Raw genomic sequence first — 18,054 nt, forward strand, 5'->3', positions numbered from 1 at the left:
TAGTTTTTTGTATTTTTTAGTAGAGACGGGGTTTCACCATGTTAGCCAGGATGGTCTCGATCTCCTGACCTCGTGATCCGCCCATCTCGGCCTCCCAAAGTGCTGGGATTACAGGCTTGAGCCACCGCACCCGGCCTGCTTTAACTTTTTGAGTGCAGTCCATTTAGTTAACTTTTGTTTTGCCTGATATTTGTGAATATGTCCATTTTTTATGAGTCCCGTACTTTTTTTATTCCAATGTTACAATCTTCAAAGCTATTAAAAACCTGCATTTGAGAACACCTGTTAAAGTCCTTAATATAGCTCGATTATAAACCATTTCTTGAGAAGGAGAAAGCAAGACAATTGTTAGCAAATGACAAAATTTTCAGGATAGTTACAGTTAAATCTTTACAAATCTTTTATAACCTTTTTACCAAAGGACAGATTAGTGTTTTAAGACCTCCTTGCTATGCTTTTATTTCAATGCTCAATTTATGAAAAGACCATATAGATACTATGAGAGAAGACAGCGTAGTGCTTCTACCATGCATTGCATTGCAAGGCAACCCAAAGCCAATTGGCTTATTTTGGTAATTAGTCCATTCCTCATGGAAGTCTCATCTCTTAAGGGGGGTGGGGATGTTTTCATATTTTTTAGGTGCCCAAGAGCATGCTTTTCTGATTTATAACTACTATTAGGCATCCTTTACAGTGTATTTTCTACCTAGTTATTACACATCAAAGCTCTTTTATAATGTGAAGTAATTTGATACCCCCAAAACTCAAAACGGTAGATAACACAATATATAACAGAACAGAGCCTTTGATTTTGAGAGAGAACTATCTGCTTTTAATTTTGGGGGTTTCATGAGGAAAACAGGTGTTTTTCCAAAATGGGTTTATGGCACCTCCTCTGTTTTTCCCAAGGAGTCCCATGCTGTCAGAATTTATCTTAGGGACTCCCATGTATGCATTAAGAGTAGTTAAGATAAAAATGGAGAAAAATAATTCAGTTGACTGAGAAGAGCCTTTTTCCAGAAAACAAGATTCAAGAAGAGAAAAACATAAAGGCCTTTTAAGTATACCTAAAACTTGAATATCCACTTTTAATTAAGCTAAGTACTCTAAGAAAGGCCTTCAAAATCCCGTTACTTGACTTTAGCCATGCCAAGCAGTTAAGATTTTTGGCTTTTGAACTTTACAAAAAGTAACCTCACAGGTGAAACTAATGAGCCTTAATTAGGTTATGACTTAACCACAAGTGTACAAGTATTTTCAAAGGAGTGATAGGCAGCTTTTGAAACTGTCATTGCAAAATTGTGACTGAAACAGTGCAAGAGATCCGACCCAAACAACTCCATTTTGTTTCCAGCCCCCAAGCTGTTCTTGCCCATCCCTGGGCATAGGCTGGACCAACTTTGGGAGGGGAGACTTTACAGTCTATGGCTTAAAACAAAGATGATAACGGTCCCTGTTAAGATATAATTCCCTCTTGCCTAGGGACCAGACCAAGAAACTAGCCATGAGATTATAAACTGGGCTGGGCACGGTGGCTCACACCTGTAATCCCAGCACTTTGGGAGGCTGAGGCGGGCGAATCACAAGGTCAAGAGTTTGAAACCAGCCTGGCCAACATAGTGAAACCCCGTCTCTACTGAAAATACAAAAGTTAGCCAGGTGTAGTGGTGTGCACCTGTAATCCCAGCTACTTGTGAGGCTGAGGCAAGGAGAATCGCTTGAACTGGGAGGTGGAGGTTGCAGTGAGCTGAGATCGCATCACTGCACTCCAGCCTGGGCAACAGTGCAAGACTCCATCTCAAAAAAACTATGCGCCTGGAGGCTACAAGATTTTGACACTCCCGGGCTGGGCGCAGTGGCTCACGCCTGTAATCCCAGCACTTTGGGAGGCCGAGGCGGGCGGATCACAAGGTCAGGAGATCAAGACCACGGGGAAACTCCGTCTCTACTAAAAATACAAAAAATTAGCCGGGCCTGATGGCAGGCACCTGTAGTCCCAGCTGCTTGGAAGGCTGAGGCAGGAGAATGGTGTGAACCCGGGAGGCGGAGCTTGCAGTGAGCCGAGATCGCGCCACTGCACTCCAGCCTGGGCGACAGAGCAAGACTCCGTCTCAAAAAAAAAAAAAGATTTTGACACTCCCTAAACTACTCTTAAAATGAGTGCTTAAGACATTTTGTAAACCCTGCCCTTGATGGATAAGCTGGCACCACCCAGATTGACAAACCAGTTTATCTGATTTTGTGGCCCTCACCCAGGAACTGACTTAGCACTAGAAGACAGCCACCATTGTAAAATGGCGGAGACTCAAACAAAGTATTGCCATGTGGTCACAGGTCATGTTTCCAAGGACATGAAACAAGATGAAGGCCTGTAGCCAAGTTTGTCAGTGACCGTATTGTTGGGCTAGCTCGAACACCAGGCTTCTGGGGTCCTGGGCCTGCATCCTAACCTAAGATACCCTCTCTTTGACAGAACTATACAGAAAGACATGAAAAGCACACCAGATGGTTTACAGCTTAAGACCAACCTCACAAATCCTTTTATATTAATTATAAATGTACAGAGGATATAAACAATGATCCTTATTATCCCTTTTACCGGTTTGCACAGAGAGAAGCCAAAAGCCCATCTGATAAAAAATGTTTACCCTTTTGCCAGCATACCAGGCTTCTGTGTTCCCTTCCCCCTAGCTCAACTGTAAGCCAAGCATTTTAACGTCTGGAAAATTAACTTTTCCCAGGTTGGAAGAACATTATAAAAGAGATAGGGCCGGGCGCGGTGGCTCAAGCCTGTAATCCCAGCACTTTGGGAGGCCGAGATGGGCGGATCACGAGGTCAGGAGATCCAGACCATCCTGGCTAACACGGTGAAACCTCGTCTCTACTGAGAAATACAAAAAACTAGCCGGGCGAGGTGGCGGGCGCCTGTAGTCCCAGCTACTCGGGAGGCTGAGGCAGGAGAATGGCATAAACCCGGGAGGCGGAGCTTGCAGTGAGCTGAGATCCGGCCACTGCACTCCAGCCTGGGCGACAGAGCAAGACTCCATCTCAAAAAAAAAGAAAAAAGCCATTTTAAACCTTGAAAGAAGGAAAAACACCATAGAAAGGAGTTCCAATTAGGGTTGCCAAGAGGTATTGCCTCTTTTCCTGTTGGAAATACTGTTTCCCCTATTTCTTCGCCTTCCCTATTTTTTCTTTCCCCTTTTGGCCTACTGTAGGAGGCCTATTGCTTATCTCCAAAATTTTCTTCTGCTTGCAGAGCTGCCTGTTTTAGCTACAGTTAGGGTTTGGCTTAGGAGCAGCATAACATTCCTCCATGAGAGGTTAAATACCTGAGTTAAATTTTGGAAACCTTCTGTATACCTATCAGGGTCATTAGAAGATTGGCCGGGCGTGGTGGCTCACACCTGTAATCCCAACACTTTGGGAGGCCGAGGCAGGTGGATCATCTGAGGTCAGGAGTTCGAGACCAGCCTAACCAACATGGTGAAACCGTCTGTATTAAAAAAAAAAAAAAAAAAAACCCACAAAATTAGCTGGGCTCGTGGTGGTGGATGCCTGTGAATCTTAGCTACTTGGGAGACAGAGGCAGGAGAACTGCTTGAACCTGGGAGGCAGAGGTTGCAGTGAGCCAAGATCATGCCATTGCAGTCTAGCCTGGGCAACAAGAGCAAAACTATGTTTCAAAAAAGAAAAAGAAAATCGGCCTAAGTCTCCCTTTACTTGCCTAAGGTCCTATAATGAGAAGGGAACTTGAAGGGGCCCCAAATAAAGGAATCCTCAGATGGTTCCCCTGGAACTGGCTTCTCTAATTTTGGGTAATTATTCTCTTTGGGCCTGCCTGATGTGATTGCTAAAACAGCTGGCTTGATTTTGCAACATTTGCAAAAGTTTAGCAAAAAGGCCACACCCAGCAGGACGCGGTGGCTCACGCCTATAATCCCAGCACTATGGGAGGCCAAGACGGGTGGATCACGAGGTCAGGAGGTCGAGACCATGCTGGCTAACACGGTGAAACCCCGTCTCTACTAAAAATACAAAAAAAATTAGCCGGGCCTGATGGCAGGCACCTGTAGTCCCAGCTGCTTGGAAGGCTGAGGCAGGAGAATGGCGTGGACCTGGGAGGCGGAGGTTGCAGTGAGCCGAGATCGCGCCCAGTCTGGGCAACAGAGTGAGACTCCATCTCAAAAAAAAAAAAAAAAAAGAAAGAAAGGCCATGCCCTGTGTGAAAGAAAATAAGCCACTTTTTCTTCAAAGTTTCAGGGTCGAAGGAGTCCCAGTGCTTTAAAACACACTCAAGGGGAGTGCATGTTATACACGATCTATTTCCCATCTAGAAAGAGAAGTGAGAATAAAAGCGTTCTTTTGGTCTCCTTCCTTTCAGTATGTGATCTAGGATGGAGACAAAAGCAGTAGGGGGCGTTCCCCCAACTACCTTCTCTCCATGGTTTCTGGATTCCCAGCACCTATTTAAATGTGCTGCCTGTGACCTGTGACTGCAGATGTGACCCTCCAAGCCATGACACCAGAGGAATTCAACTTTGGGGCCTTAGTCATGCTTTCCCCAAGCAGTCTTAGTCCTCTGCCTTTTGTTTCCCTTTGACCTCCTAGACTGGTGTGGTCTTTGCGCCTTCCTAAAAAAATGTATTTCAAGAAAAATCATGTAATTGGGCAAGAACCCTTTAACGGAGAGGGCATGCTAGATTGAACTCTATATCCTGCTGTTACGGCCTATGATAAAGCATTTACCCATAGGAAAATGGTTCTGGTTAACTTCCAGACTTAAAATTTCCTTACTAATGAAGTACTATCTTAACTGGAGACAGAATAGGTGCCTTAAAAGAATGTAGGAACCAAATGGCCATTTTTCTATTGATGGGACAATATTAGGACGAACATCTGGCTGCAGAAGACATTTTACTCCTAACTGTTAAAAGCAGAGGTTTCCCGTTCACAGAAGTCGCAGTAGAAAAGCGCAAAATGGAAAAGATGTGAAGCTACAATGTGCCATAGAGAACCAGCAATGTGTCTCATGAAGAGGATTTTTATTTCCACTAGGTGGCTTAGAAATACCACGTGCTTGCCAGAGAAACCGTAGAGAGACGTTTATTGAGTTACTGGCTGCCGTGATTTGTGATCTCTTCTAACAGACCTGTTTCCCTGAACCGTAAAGACTCCTGCACATTAGACACACAGAGAGGGTAAGAGACCATGGATAGAGACAGAAAGTTTGGCCACAGGATAGTTGAAGATTCTCTGCCAACACCCGGCTGTTGCAGGCTGCGTCCGGTCCAGAGGCCTTTGAATCATGCCAGGATGGGCCCTGGCCAGAAATTCCCAGTTGCCTCAGAACTTTTCCCAGCCTCACATGATGGCAACGTGTCCCCGCGAAAATGTGGGATATGATGAGGTTTCTCTTCACATAATCTGATCAATCTTTTATTCTTTAATTCATAGTACTCCCCGCCTTTTTTTTCCTTTTTTCCTTTTTGTCTTTGTTAGATGCCCAGGCACACCACAGCGCCAAGCATTATCAGTACCAGCTCACATTCCTTTCCTTATTTGGAAAGAGGACTAACTTTCTACCTCATTACAGACACCCGTTGCTCTTCCTCTCCACTTGATTTTAGGAGCCCACCCTATCTTAAAAAATGAAATGGGCCGGCGGTGGCTCACGCCGGTAATCCCAGCACTTTGGGAGGCTGAGGTGGGCGGATCACAAGGTCAGGAGATCGAGACCATCCTGGCTAACACAGTGAAACCCCATCTCTACTAAAAATACAAAAAATTAGCCAGGCATGATGGCGGACACCTGTAGTCCCAGCTACTCAGGAGGCTGAGGCTGGAGAATGGTGTGAACCTGGGAGGTGGAGCTTACAGTGAGCCAAGATCGTGCCACTGCACTCCAGCCTGGGAGACAGCGAGACTCGTCTAAAAAAAAAAAGTAATGTTTAGCCAACCAGGATCAATTTAGATTGTATGACCCAATCCCGGCCAATGGGGAAAGGGTACAGGGGCAGGACTTGCGTCAGGAGTAAAGGCTCTTATGCCCCTTTGCTCAGGTGTGCTCTCATGGCAACTGGCCAAGGAGGCACCCCTCTGCACAGAAGTAAAATTACTTTGATAAGAATCCTTTGTTCTAGTGTTCAATTTCCTTAGGATTTTGAGCATTATCCCTAACAAAAGAAGCTACTTCAAACATGGCCAACATTCCCAGTACCTATGGGTAATGGGGGGTTCTCCATGTTCTCCCCAGCAAGCCTCACATCCAAGTCTTTAGTACCGCAGCCAATGCTAAGCGTATGTATTATGCTGACGGACGTCCGTTTAATTTATTTTAATATAGAGGCTAAGAGCGCCTCACAATGATAGAACAGATTTTAGGATTGCTCCCAAACTCACCACTCCAACGAAGGCTGTACTTTGCATTTTCCTGACCCATGCACCAAAATGATACGGCTCTGATAAGTGGAGGAACACCAGGGCTCTTGTCTCACACGCATTGGATGAAATGACACAGATACACGTGAAGTGGTGTTAAGGAGTGGAGAGTTTAATAGGCAAGAAAGGAGAAGAAAAAAGGAAGAAGGTCTCCTGTACAGAGAGAGGGGGAGGGGGGCTCCAAGGCCAAGAGAGGAGACCCCAAGTGCGGGGATACCAGCCAGGTGTATGAGGAGGCTGAAGGAGGTGGTGTCTAATTTGCATAGGGCTTAAGGATTAGTTTAACCAGGCATGTCATTCACATAGCCCACGAAAGAACTGGCCCTCTCACCCTAGCCTTTTAATATGCAAATACAGGGCACCATGATGTTTTACACAGGTGGGGATAAGTGGGGGCAGCCCTGTTGCCAGGCACATGTGGGGGCAAGGGCAAGAGGACAAAGGTGGGAATCGCCATGTTTGGGGGGATCCAGTTTCTAATGGCCTGCATTTGCATATCAAAGGTTGCTGGCTGGGCTCTAAGAGCCGGGGCTTTCCTGGTAAACCAGAAATGTTTCTGGAGTTGATTTAAAATAAACAAGTTTCCAAGGACCCCTTTTCCTCTCCATCTGCCTAAAGTAATTTTTTAATAACTTCTAAAAGTACATGAAAAGATGTTCAATATCATCAATCATCAGGAAAACATAGATCAAAACCACAATTAGATACGGCATCACACTCACTAGGATGGCTACAATTAAAAAGACAAACAATAACAAGTGTTGACAAGGATGTGGAGACATAGGAACCCTTGTGCATTGCTAGGGGAATGTACAAAGCAGCAGCTTGGAAAGCCAGTGTGGCAGTTCCTGAAAAAGTAAAACATTACTTTTTTTTTTTTTTTTTTTTTGAGACAGAGTCTCCCTCTGTCGCCCAGGCTGGAGTGCAGTGGCACGATCTCAGCTCACACAAGCTCCGCCTCCCGGGTTCACACCATTCTCCTGCCTCAACCCCCAAGTAGCTGGGACTACAGGCGCCCGCCACCTCACCCCGCTAATTTTTGTTTTTTTAGTAGAGGCGGGGTTTCACCGTGTTAGCCAGGATGGTCTCGATCTCCTGACCTTGTGATCTGCCCTCCTCGGCCTCCCAAAGTGCTGGGATTACAGGCATGAGCCACTGCACCTGGCCCTATTTTGATTATTATATGCAGAGCGTCACTGAATTGTTGACTCAGGTCATGTAAGCAACTCTTCTGCATCTTCTATGTTTTCCCCAATGAATGTTTCATTCACTGGAATTAATTAGGTTGGAATGGAAAGTGCAGGACTTGGTTTAGTCCTCAAAATTTTACATCCGTTGGGCAAGTTACTATACTGAGGGAAGAGAGAGACCCTCTCATATTGTTTTATACTCAGAAAAGGAAAGAGAAGCAAAACTAAAGGCAAGTAGCCCAGCGTCTAGGAATCGGACCCCAAACCAAGGAACCAGACCCAAAACCAGGCCTGGGCCTGCCTGACCTAAGCCTGGTAGTTAAAATTCGACACCTGACCTAGCAACTGATGTTATCTATAGATTATAGAGAGACATTGTAAAACTTCCGGGTCTGTCCTGTTGCACTCTGACCACTGGTGCATGAAGCCCCTGTCATGCACCCCCTGCTTGCTCAATTGATCACGACCCTCGTGCAGACCCCCTTAGAGTTGTGAGCCCTTAAAAGGGACAGGAATTGCTCACTCGGGGAGCTCGACTCTTGAGACAGGAGTCCTGCCGATATTCGTGACCGAATAAACCTCTTCCTTCTTTAACTCGATGTCTGAGGAGTTTTGTCTGTGGTTTGTCCTGCTACATTTCTTGGTTCCCTGATCGGGAAGCGAGGTGATTGGCGATGGTTAAGGCAGCTCCTTAGGCAGCTTAAGCCTGCCCTGTGGAACATCTCTGTGGGGGACTCTGACCAGCCGGAGCGACACGGATCCTGAGAGCGCTCCCGGGTAGGCATTTGCCCCAGCGGGACGCCTCGCCAAAGCAGTGTGTGGCAGGTTCCCATGGAGGATCCACACAGTGGCTGAACACCGGGAAGGAATGGGCACTAGGAGTCTAGATATCTAAAACTTGGTAAGACTAGTCTTTGTAACTTGCCCACTCCGTTTGAGTGGAAGCGTGGCCTGATCACCCACGGCATGCCTTTATTGACACTTTGGTTTTGGTTTTGGTTTTGACTTGGTTTGAATTGCTTGACAGGACCGGTCTTAGGAACTTGCCCACTCCATTTGAGTGGAAGTGTGGCCTGATCACCCATGGTGCGCCTGTACCGGCACTTTGGTTTTTGTTTTTGACTTGACTTGGATTGCTTGATACTTTGGTTTTGGTTTTGACCTGCCTTAGATTTCTGGATACTCTTATTTTAGTTTTGATTTTCGTTTGGTGTAAACTGCAAAAGTATGCATGTGCCCTTTTCACCCGTTCTTTGTTTCGTGCTGTGCATGTGATGTGAGCATGGTGTTTTGTCTCGAAAAAGCATGGGTCAGTCACAAATAAGCCCACCTTCCTAGGAACTATGTTGAAAAATTTCAAAAAAGGATTTAAGGGAGACTATGGAGTACTATGACACCAGGAAAACTTAAAACTTTGTATAAGATAGACTGGCCCGCATTAGAGATAGGTTGGCCATTAAAAGGAAGCCTAGACAGCTCCCTTGTTTCAAAGGTATGGCACAAGGTAACCTGTAAGCCAGGACACCCAGACCAGCTCCTCTACATAGACACTGGTTACAGCTGGTTTTAGACCCCCGGCCCCCAACACACAGTGGTTGAGAGAACAGCAGCATAAGCGGCTGGCAAAGGCAAGGAAAGACCAGCAGAGAGAGAGAAAGAAAAGAGACAGAGAGGAAAAGAGGCAAAGAGAGAGAAAGAAACAGAGAGGAAGAGAAAAAGAGAGAGTCAAGGAGAGAGAGAGAAAGAAAGAGAGAGGCAGAGAGAGAGAGGAAGAGACAGAGTCAAAAGGAAAGTCAGAGAGGGAGACAAAGTCAGAGACAAAAAAAGAGAGATACACAAGGAGTTAAAAAAAAAAAAAGGCCATCTATACCAATTCTAAGTTAATTTGGACAAAACAAGGTCTTATTAATAGCAAAGGATAATTAAAATCACAAACTTGTAAGGTTTTCAACAAAAGTAAAGTTTGGTAAAAGTTAACAGTGTAACATGTATTATAGTAACTTCTATTCTTGTGGCCTTAGACAGTCGAGTCCACAGACAAAAAAAAAAAAAAAAAAGATTCACTTTAGAAAAGAATGGTTATCATCTTCGAAAAAAAGGGGGAAAAAAGGGGGAGGTGGGATTTATATAAAAAGAGTGTTATATGGTAAATTCTTGTCCTGAAATAAATAAATTAACTGATTGTTTAAAGAAAGAAATGTTTGTAGTAAGTCAGAAAGTTAAGGCATGTCGAAAAATTGCCTGTAAAAGTCATGAAAGAAAAAAAAGTTATAAAAAAAAAGTGTGTTAAAAAATAATTTATGCAAGAAATGTTGTATAATTTAAAAGTAATTAGGCCTCCTAAATGTAAACTATTGAAGAGACAGTTTATGTGCAAGGTGTATAAGGAAAGTAAAGTATACCTTTGATAAAAGGATTATAAGGAGGCATAAGAATGTGGATTTTTACCTACATTAAAATGTTAAAAATATGTATATTTTGTTTTAAAAGTTTAAGCAAGTTTTAAAAACATTAATTGCGTGTAAATTCTGTGAGTAAACATATTAGCTAAAGTTAAAAAGATATATCCAGTTTTTCTGTGAACTGGACATTAAAGTCAAAACGCAACAGGTTTTTCTTAAAGCACCAACCTGCTCTTTAACAAAAATTATAAAAGGTTAAAAAGAGTCTATAAAATCTTACCTTATGGTCAAACATTAAAAATTAGATAAATATGTCTACAAGGTTTTATTAAAATTAAGTTTAACATTAATAACACACTAATATAAAGGTAAAATTTAGCTTGTCTAGTATAAAGATCATACAAAAAGCATTGTTAAATGTAAAATGGTATTTGGCTTTCTCTGGTTTAAAAACTAATAAAAATAGGTGCTAAAGGAAACATTCATTTTACTAGAAGATCATAAAAGTTAAAAACTTAAAACAAACTTTGGCAATTAAGACAGCATACCAAGATGCAAATGCCTGGTTGAAATGGATCAAATATTCCACCCGCACGTTAAACAAAAGCAGTTGTTATGCTTGTGCACATGGCAGCCAGAGGCCCTGATTGTCCCCCTTTCCACTAAGGTGGTCCTCCAGTCGACCAGGCGTGGGCTGCATGGTAGCTCTTTTCCAGGATTCTACAGCCTGGAGTAATAAGTCATGCCAAGCTCTCTCTGCTATATCCCAAAGTCTGGCACCCTGTGGGTCAGACCCCAAGGGCCATCCAGAATTCATCTCCCAACATTAAGTTCACTTCATGTCTCTCATGACAGGGAGGAAACTTAGCATTCCTTGGAGACCTGAAGGGATGTGATGAGCTTAAGAATTTTCAAGAATTTATCAATCAGTCAGCCCTTGTTCATCCCCAAGCGGATGTGTGGTGGTATTGTGGTGGACCTTTACTGGGCACTCTGCCAAGTAACTGGAGTGGCACTTATACTTTAGTCCAATTGGCTATCCCTTTCACCCTGGCATTACATCTACAAGAGGGAGGAAAAATAAGACATCATAAAGTGAGAGAAGCCCCTTTTAGGTCTTTCAACTCTCACGTCCATTTAGAAGCAATTGGAGTCCCATGAAGAATACCAGATCAATTTAAAGTTTGAAATCAAATAGCTACAGGATTTAAGTCAATATTTTAGGAGGTAACAGTTAATAAAAATTTAAATCAGATAAGCTACATCTATTACAACCAACAGCAGCAAGCTTTTCATGAGTTAAAAGAAAAACTCAGGTCTGCCCCAGTCCTGGGGCTACCTGACCTGACAAAACTTTTACACTCCATGTGTCAAAAAAAAAAAAAAAAAAAGGCAGTTGGAGTTTTAACCCAGACTGTGGGGCCCTGGCCAAGGCCAGTGGCTTATCTCTCAAAACAACTAGACAGGGTTTCCAAAGGCTGGCCCCCCATATCTAAGGGCCCTGGCAGCAATGGCCCTGTTAGCACAAGAAGCAGATGAGCCAACTCTTAGGCAAAACCTAAACATAGACTGGGCGCGGTGGCTCAAGCCTGTAATCCCAGCACTTTGGGAGGCCGAGATGGGCGGATCACGAGGTCAGGAGTTCGAGACCATCCTGGCTAACACGGTGAAACACCGTCTCTACTAAAAAATACAAAAAACTAGCCGGGCGAGGTGGCAGGCGCCTGTAGTCCCAGCTACTCGGGAGGCTGAGGCAGGAGAATGGCGTAAAAACCCGGGAGGCAGAGCTTGCAGTGAGCTGAGATCCGGCCACTGCACTCCAGCCCAGGCGACAGAGCGAGACTCCGTCTCAAAAAAAAAAATTAAATATTTTTTGATTCTTAGTGAGATTATAGTTAAGGGGCTTTTTGGAGACAAAGTTTCGCTCTTGTTGCCCAGGCTGGAGTGCAATGGTGTGATCTCTGCTCACTGCAACCTCTGCCTCCTGGGTTCAAGTGATTCTCCTCCCTCAACCTCCTGAGTAGCTGGGCTTACAGGCATGTGCCACTACACCCAGCTAATTTTGTATTTTTAGTAGAGATGGGGTTTCTCCATGTTGGTCAGGCTGGTCTTGAACTCCTGACCTTGGGTGATCCACCCACCTCGGCCTCCCAAAGTGCTGGGATTATAGGCATGAGCCACTGCACCTGGCCTCAGTTAAGGGACTTTTTACATTTTTATTAATAATTGCTATTATTATTATTTTTTGAGATAAAGTCTCGCTCTTGTTCCTCAAGCTGGAATGCAATGGCACAATCTTGGCTCACTGCAACCTCTGCCTCCTGGGTTCAAGCAATTCTCCTGTCTTAGCCTCCTGAGTAGCTGGGATTATAGGTGCCTGCCACTATGCCTGGCTAATTTTTGTATTTTTAGTAGAGATGGGATTTCACCATGTTGGCCAGGCTGGTCTGGAACTCCTGACCTCAGGTGATTGGCCTGCCTCAGCCTCCGAAAGTGCTGGGATAACAGATGTGAGCCACCACACCTGGCCTTTATTTATTATTTTTGAGAAAGAGTATCTTTCTGTCGCCCAGGCTGGAGTGCAGTGGCCAGTCACGGCTTGTTGCAGCCTCAACCTCCTGGGCTCCAGCAATTCTCCCACCTCAGCCTCCTGAGTAGCTGGGACTACAGGTAGGTGCACATCATCATGCCTGGCTAATTTTTAATTTTTTTTGTCAAGACAGGGTCTCTCTATATTGCCTAGGCGGGTCTCAAACTCCTGGCCTCAGATAATCCTCCCTTTTGGGCCTCCCAAAGTGCCAGGATTATAAGTATGAGCCACCACCTCCAGCCTTTCTTTTTCTTTGTTTCTTTTTTGTTGCCTAGGCTGGAGTGCAGTGGCATGATCTCGGCTCACTGCAAGCTCCGCCTCCCGGGTTCACGCCATTCTCCTGCCCCAGCCTCCTGAGTAGCTGGGACTACAGGCGCCCGCCACCATGCCCGGCTAATTTTTTATATTTTTAGTAGAGACGGGGTTTCACTGTGTTAGCCAGGATGGTCTCGATCTCCCGACCTCATTATCAGCCCGCCTCGGCCTCCTAAAGTGCTGGAATTACAGGCTTGAGCCACTGCGCTTGGCCTTTTTTTTTTTTTTTTTTTTTTTTTAACGCGGAAAGCATGATCTGTATCCAACCTTTAAGAAGTCATTGTTGTCCGACTGGTATTGTCTGAATACCTGCATATATTGATATATTATTCCAATAAAGAGGCTTGTTTATTCCTTTGGTTAAAAAGTATCCGGCCAGGCACGGTAGCTCACGCCTGTAACTCCAGTACTTTGGGAGGCTGTGGTGGGTGGGTCACCTGAGGTCAGGAGTTCAAGACCAGCCTGGCCAATATGGTGAAACCCCATCTCTACTAAAAATACAAAAATTAGTCAAGTGTAGTGGCTCACACCTGTAATCCCAGCTACTTGGGAGGCTGAGGGAGAAGAATCTTTTGAACCCGGGAGGCAGAGGTTGCAGTGAGCCAATATCACACTATTGCACTCCAGCCACGGTGACAAGAGAGAGACTCTGTCTCAAAAAAAAAAAAAAAAAAAAAAAAGCATCCAAAAGCCTGCTACGGTGGCTCATCGCTGTAATCCCAGTTACTTGGAAGGCCAAGGCAAGAGGATCACTTAAGGAAAGGCATTCAGGACCAGCCTGTGCAACATAGCAAGACCCCCATCGCTTAAAAAAAAAAAAAAAAAGGCCAGGCATGGTGGCTCACGCCTGTAATCCCAACACTTTGGGAGGCCAAGGCGGGTGGATCATGAGGTCAGGAGATCGAGACCATCCTGGCTAACAGGTGAAACCCCATCTCTACTAAAAAATACAAAAAGTTAGCTGGGCGTGGTGGCAGGTGCCTGTAGTCCCAGCTTCTCTGGAGGCTGAGGCAGGAGAATGGCGTGAACCCGGGAACCAGAGCTTGCAGTGAGCCAAGATTGTGCCACTGAACTCCAGCCTGGGCGACAGAGCAAGACTCCGTCTCAAAAAAAAAAAAAAAAAAAAAAAAAGCATCCAAATATCTAGAATAATGTAACTTGTAAGATAGCTCCTTCTTGTTGCTAAGGCTCCTGAATCTTTTAGCTAAAGAACTAGGAGAGAGGAAAGAGGTTATCCAAGGACCCACTGAACTAGAGGTATGTATTATGATTTCTTTGCCCTTGATAATTTTCTGGGGGTGCTGTACTAGGGTCCCATGATCTGAAGCACAAGGCATACCTGAAATAAATAAAGCCTGCATTGTCTGGCCTAAATCTGATGTGTACAGTGATGGATGGAGATGTTATTCACAGCCACACAGGCGGATTTTCTTCAGTACTTCAGTCTTACAATGCTGAGCTACTTAGGGCCTCCGGAAGCAGGTCTTAAATGTTGCTGAGTAATTGGCAAAACAATCCATTACTCAGGGAGTCACTGGAACAAAGTATAGAGGCGGTGAACATTTATATAATTTTACCCACCCGGTTGTCTTGAAGGGCTAGCCATAAATTAATGTATGTGTCCACAGCATAATGCCACAGTGGAATTTTTTTAAAGAGCCGACGTTGAATTGTTCGCAGATAGTTGGTTTGCTAAGAATGTCTCGGTGTTGTTTTTTTTGTTTGCTTGTTTTGGGTTTCTTGGGGGATAGAGTCTCACTCTGTCGCCCAGGCTGGAGTGCAGTGGCATGATCTCAGCTCACTGCAACCTCCGCCTTTGAGGTTCAGGTGATTCTTGTGCTGCAGCCTCCTGAGTAGCTGGGATTGCAGGCGCCCGCCACTAGGCCTGGCTAATTTTCATGGTTTTTTTTTTTTTTTTTTTTTTTTTTGAGACGGAGTCACCCTCTGTCACCCAGGCTGGAGTGTAGTGGGGCAATCTCGGCTCACTGCAAACTCCGCCTCCCAGGTTCACGCCGGTCTCCTGCCTCAGCCTCCCGAGTAGCTGGGACTACACGCACCCGCCACCATGCCCGGCTAATTTTTTGTATTTTAGTAGAGACAGGGTTTCACCATGTTAGCCAGGATGGTCTCGAGTGCCTGACCTTGTGATCTGCCTGCCTCGGCTTCCCAAAGTCCTGGGATTACAGGCGTGAGCCATCGTGCCCGGCCTGTTTTTGTTTTTTTGAGATAGAGTTTCGATCTTGTTGCCCAGGCTGGAGTGCAATGGTGTGATCTCGGCTCACTGCAACCTATGCCTCCCGGGTTCAAGCGATTCTCCTGCCTCAGCCTCCCAAGTAGCAGTAGCTGGTACTACAGGTGCATGCCACCATGCCCAGCTAAGTTTGTATTTTTAGTAGAGATGGGATTTCACCATGTTGGTCAGGCTGGCTTCGAACTTCTGACCTCAGGTGATCCACCTGCCTTGGCCTCCCAAAGTGCTGGGATTACAGGCGTGAGCCACCGTGCCTGGCCTTGCTGTTTTTAAATGCTTTTACCTTTCATGGCCTCAGCACACTAAAACTCATATCCACTGAGGCGACTCACTGTCAGTCTGGTTTGACCTCTTGCTATCTTTGACCTCTAGATTGAGTGCCCCAGCTCTGGGCTTCTGTAACATCGGATGGTGGGTGGGAGGAGGGGTGGGAAGAGGGATGAGTGGATGGAAGCACAAGGGGTGGACAGGATGGGTCAAGGGTGGACAGGATGGATGGGGGGGGTGGACAGGATGGTTGGGGATGGACAGGATGGATGGGTGTATTACCGAAACACCAGGGGTTCAGTCCAGGTCCCGTTGCTTACCACACAGAAAGCTGATTGTACCACCTGGGACAATGAGTATTGCCAGGAAAGAAGGCTTTATTCAGGTGACATCAGCCAAGGAGACAGGAGATTAAGTCTCAAATCCATCTCTCCAACAAACTCCAGTTGGGGGTTTATATAGGGGGGAGCAAATGTAGCTGCGTGCGGAAAAACAGGAATTAGAAGGGGGTAAAGAAAAGGAGTTTCAGTTCCTTGATGATATCTAGGAGGCCTGAAGGTCAGTTTCATGGGGAAAGAACTCAGATAAGGCAAATTTAAGTTTCAAGCTTTAGGACCAGGAAGGTCAATTTCTGTGTTTATCCAAAAAAAAAAAAAAAAAAAAAAAATCTGTGGGACAATTTGGCCAGTTTCAGGTCAGGACAGCAGGTGGAAGGGGCGCGGGTGGGTGGGTGAGGAGGAGGACAGGCATCAGCTGAGCGGATGGATGGGGTTGGTGGGTAACCCAGACAGTATTACAGTATTTGGGAGGGGATGGGTGGCTGGCAGTGAATGTGAGTCGCTGGTGAATCTGGAGTACATGGGGCTTTGAAAAGTCACTGGGGTACCCTGGGCAGTTGGATGGGGGTCTGATGAGGGGATGAGGCTGGAAAAATGGGTGGAGGAAAAATTGCTGCCAATGCCTCCTCGCATTCGTTCTTAAGTAGATGCTATGCAGGGTATTCATAGCCTCTCTGGCTATTGTCTTTGGAATCCGGAAAGGGAGCTGGAATTAGAGAGGAACGGAGGGTCGCGTGGTTGCAGTGCCCTCTGGTGGCCATGAAGGAGTTGACAATTGGTGTCTGCATATTTTCCTTAAGTATTTTTTCATTGTCTATTCTTCCCAGCTCCCACCCCAACCCCAACATACAGACTCCCCGAGGAGAGAGATTTTTATCCGTTTACTCGTTGTATGTCCATTGTCTAGAATAGTACCTGGCACATAGTAGATGCTCAGTTAAATATTGAATGAGTGAATGACACAATTCAAACTGCTCCACCACTTTGTATATTTTTTTTATTTACTTTTTTTGTTTGAGACAGGGCCTCTGTCACTCAGTCTGGAGTGCAGTGGTGCAATCACAGCTCACTGCAGCCTCAACTGCCCAGGCTTAAGCAATCCTCCCACCTCAGCCTCCTGAGTAGCTGGGACTATAGGTGTGCACCACCACAGCTGGATAATTTTTTAAAAAATAGAAACAGAGTCTCACTATGTTGCCCAGGCTGGTCTTGAACTCCTGGGCTCAAGTGATCCTCCTGCCTCAGCCTCCCAAAGTGCTGGGATTACAGGTGTGAGCCACCGTGCCTGGCCTCCACCACTTTATTGATAAGTGACTCTAAGCAGCTCTCTTAAATTCATAAAGCCTCAGTTTCCTCTTGGGTAAGTGGAGAGGCTAACGCCCACCCCCACAAGCATTAACTGAGGGAAGGGGACCTGCACACCTTGGATGAAGGTGCTCCCTGCTAGTTCCCATCTCATGCAGTAGCCAGCATTGCTGGCACATCACGTACTCAAAACAGCACATCATTTTCATTAAACAAACTGCTAGGATGGGCACATTTGCCGCTGGGTGTGGGGCATCCTGGGGAAAATGATCCCAGCTTGGTCCTAGGCTGACCAGGCAAAGAGGAAGTGTAGCCAGATGGACAAGGGACTGGGAGGTGATGTATGAGAGTCCTCATGTGCCATGCACGCCCCATTTCCCCACTCCCTTAGTCACACCCAACTCTTCCAACTGTCTTGAGCCATCGGACTCCCCTTGCCTTCTGAGGCTCTGAAGATGCTATATCACTTCTCTCCAAACCCCATGGCCATGACCCACGCTCAAGTCCTCTTCCACAGCTCCTCCTGGCCTCCCTGCAGCCTCTCTAGCCCCCTCAAATGCATCCTTCTGCAACAGACTGGATTGAAGCTGCAAATAAGCTTATCTGATTTTCCAGTTTGATTTCCAGCTCACTCCTGGGACAGAGTCCAAATCCTCTGACCTACCATTTTGTGGTCTGGACCCAGCCCATCTCCTAGTCACCTCCTGATCACAGCCTCAAATCTTACAGTAGACAATCTGAGCCGTTTCCTACCTCTGGGCCTCTGCCCATGCGTCTCCCCTGCCTGGAAATCCATTTCCCTGCAAGGAGGGCGTGTGTTGCCCTCGAGTGCCCAAGATCCATTCCTTCTTCCCCCAGTAATGGAGTGCCCTCCCCAGCTCTCAGATCCGGAGGTTCCTGGAAGGCTAACCCATTTCTGAGTTCAGGGGGAGCTTAAGACTCAGCCAGGCAGGTT

General features: G+C 45.8%; 1 protein-coding gene across 1 annotated transcript in view; it reads left to right on the forward strand.

Annotated features, from left to right (window-relative positions):
- Nucleotides 1-18,054, forward strand: part of ZNF48 (zinc finger protein 48) — a 242,055-nt gene that overhangs the window by 89,077 nt on the left and 134,924 nt on the right. The window lies entirely within an intron of this gene.

This window comes from Macaca mulatta, chromosome 20 (genome assembly GCF_049350105.2).
Source record: "Macaca mulatta isolate MMU2019108-1 chromosome 20, T2T-MMU8v2.0, whole genome shotgun sequence".
Lineage (NCBI taxonomy): Eukaryota > Metazoa > Chordata > Mammalia > Primates > Cercopithecidae > Macaca > Macaca mulatta.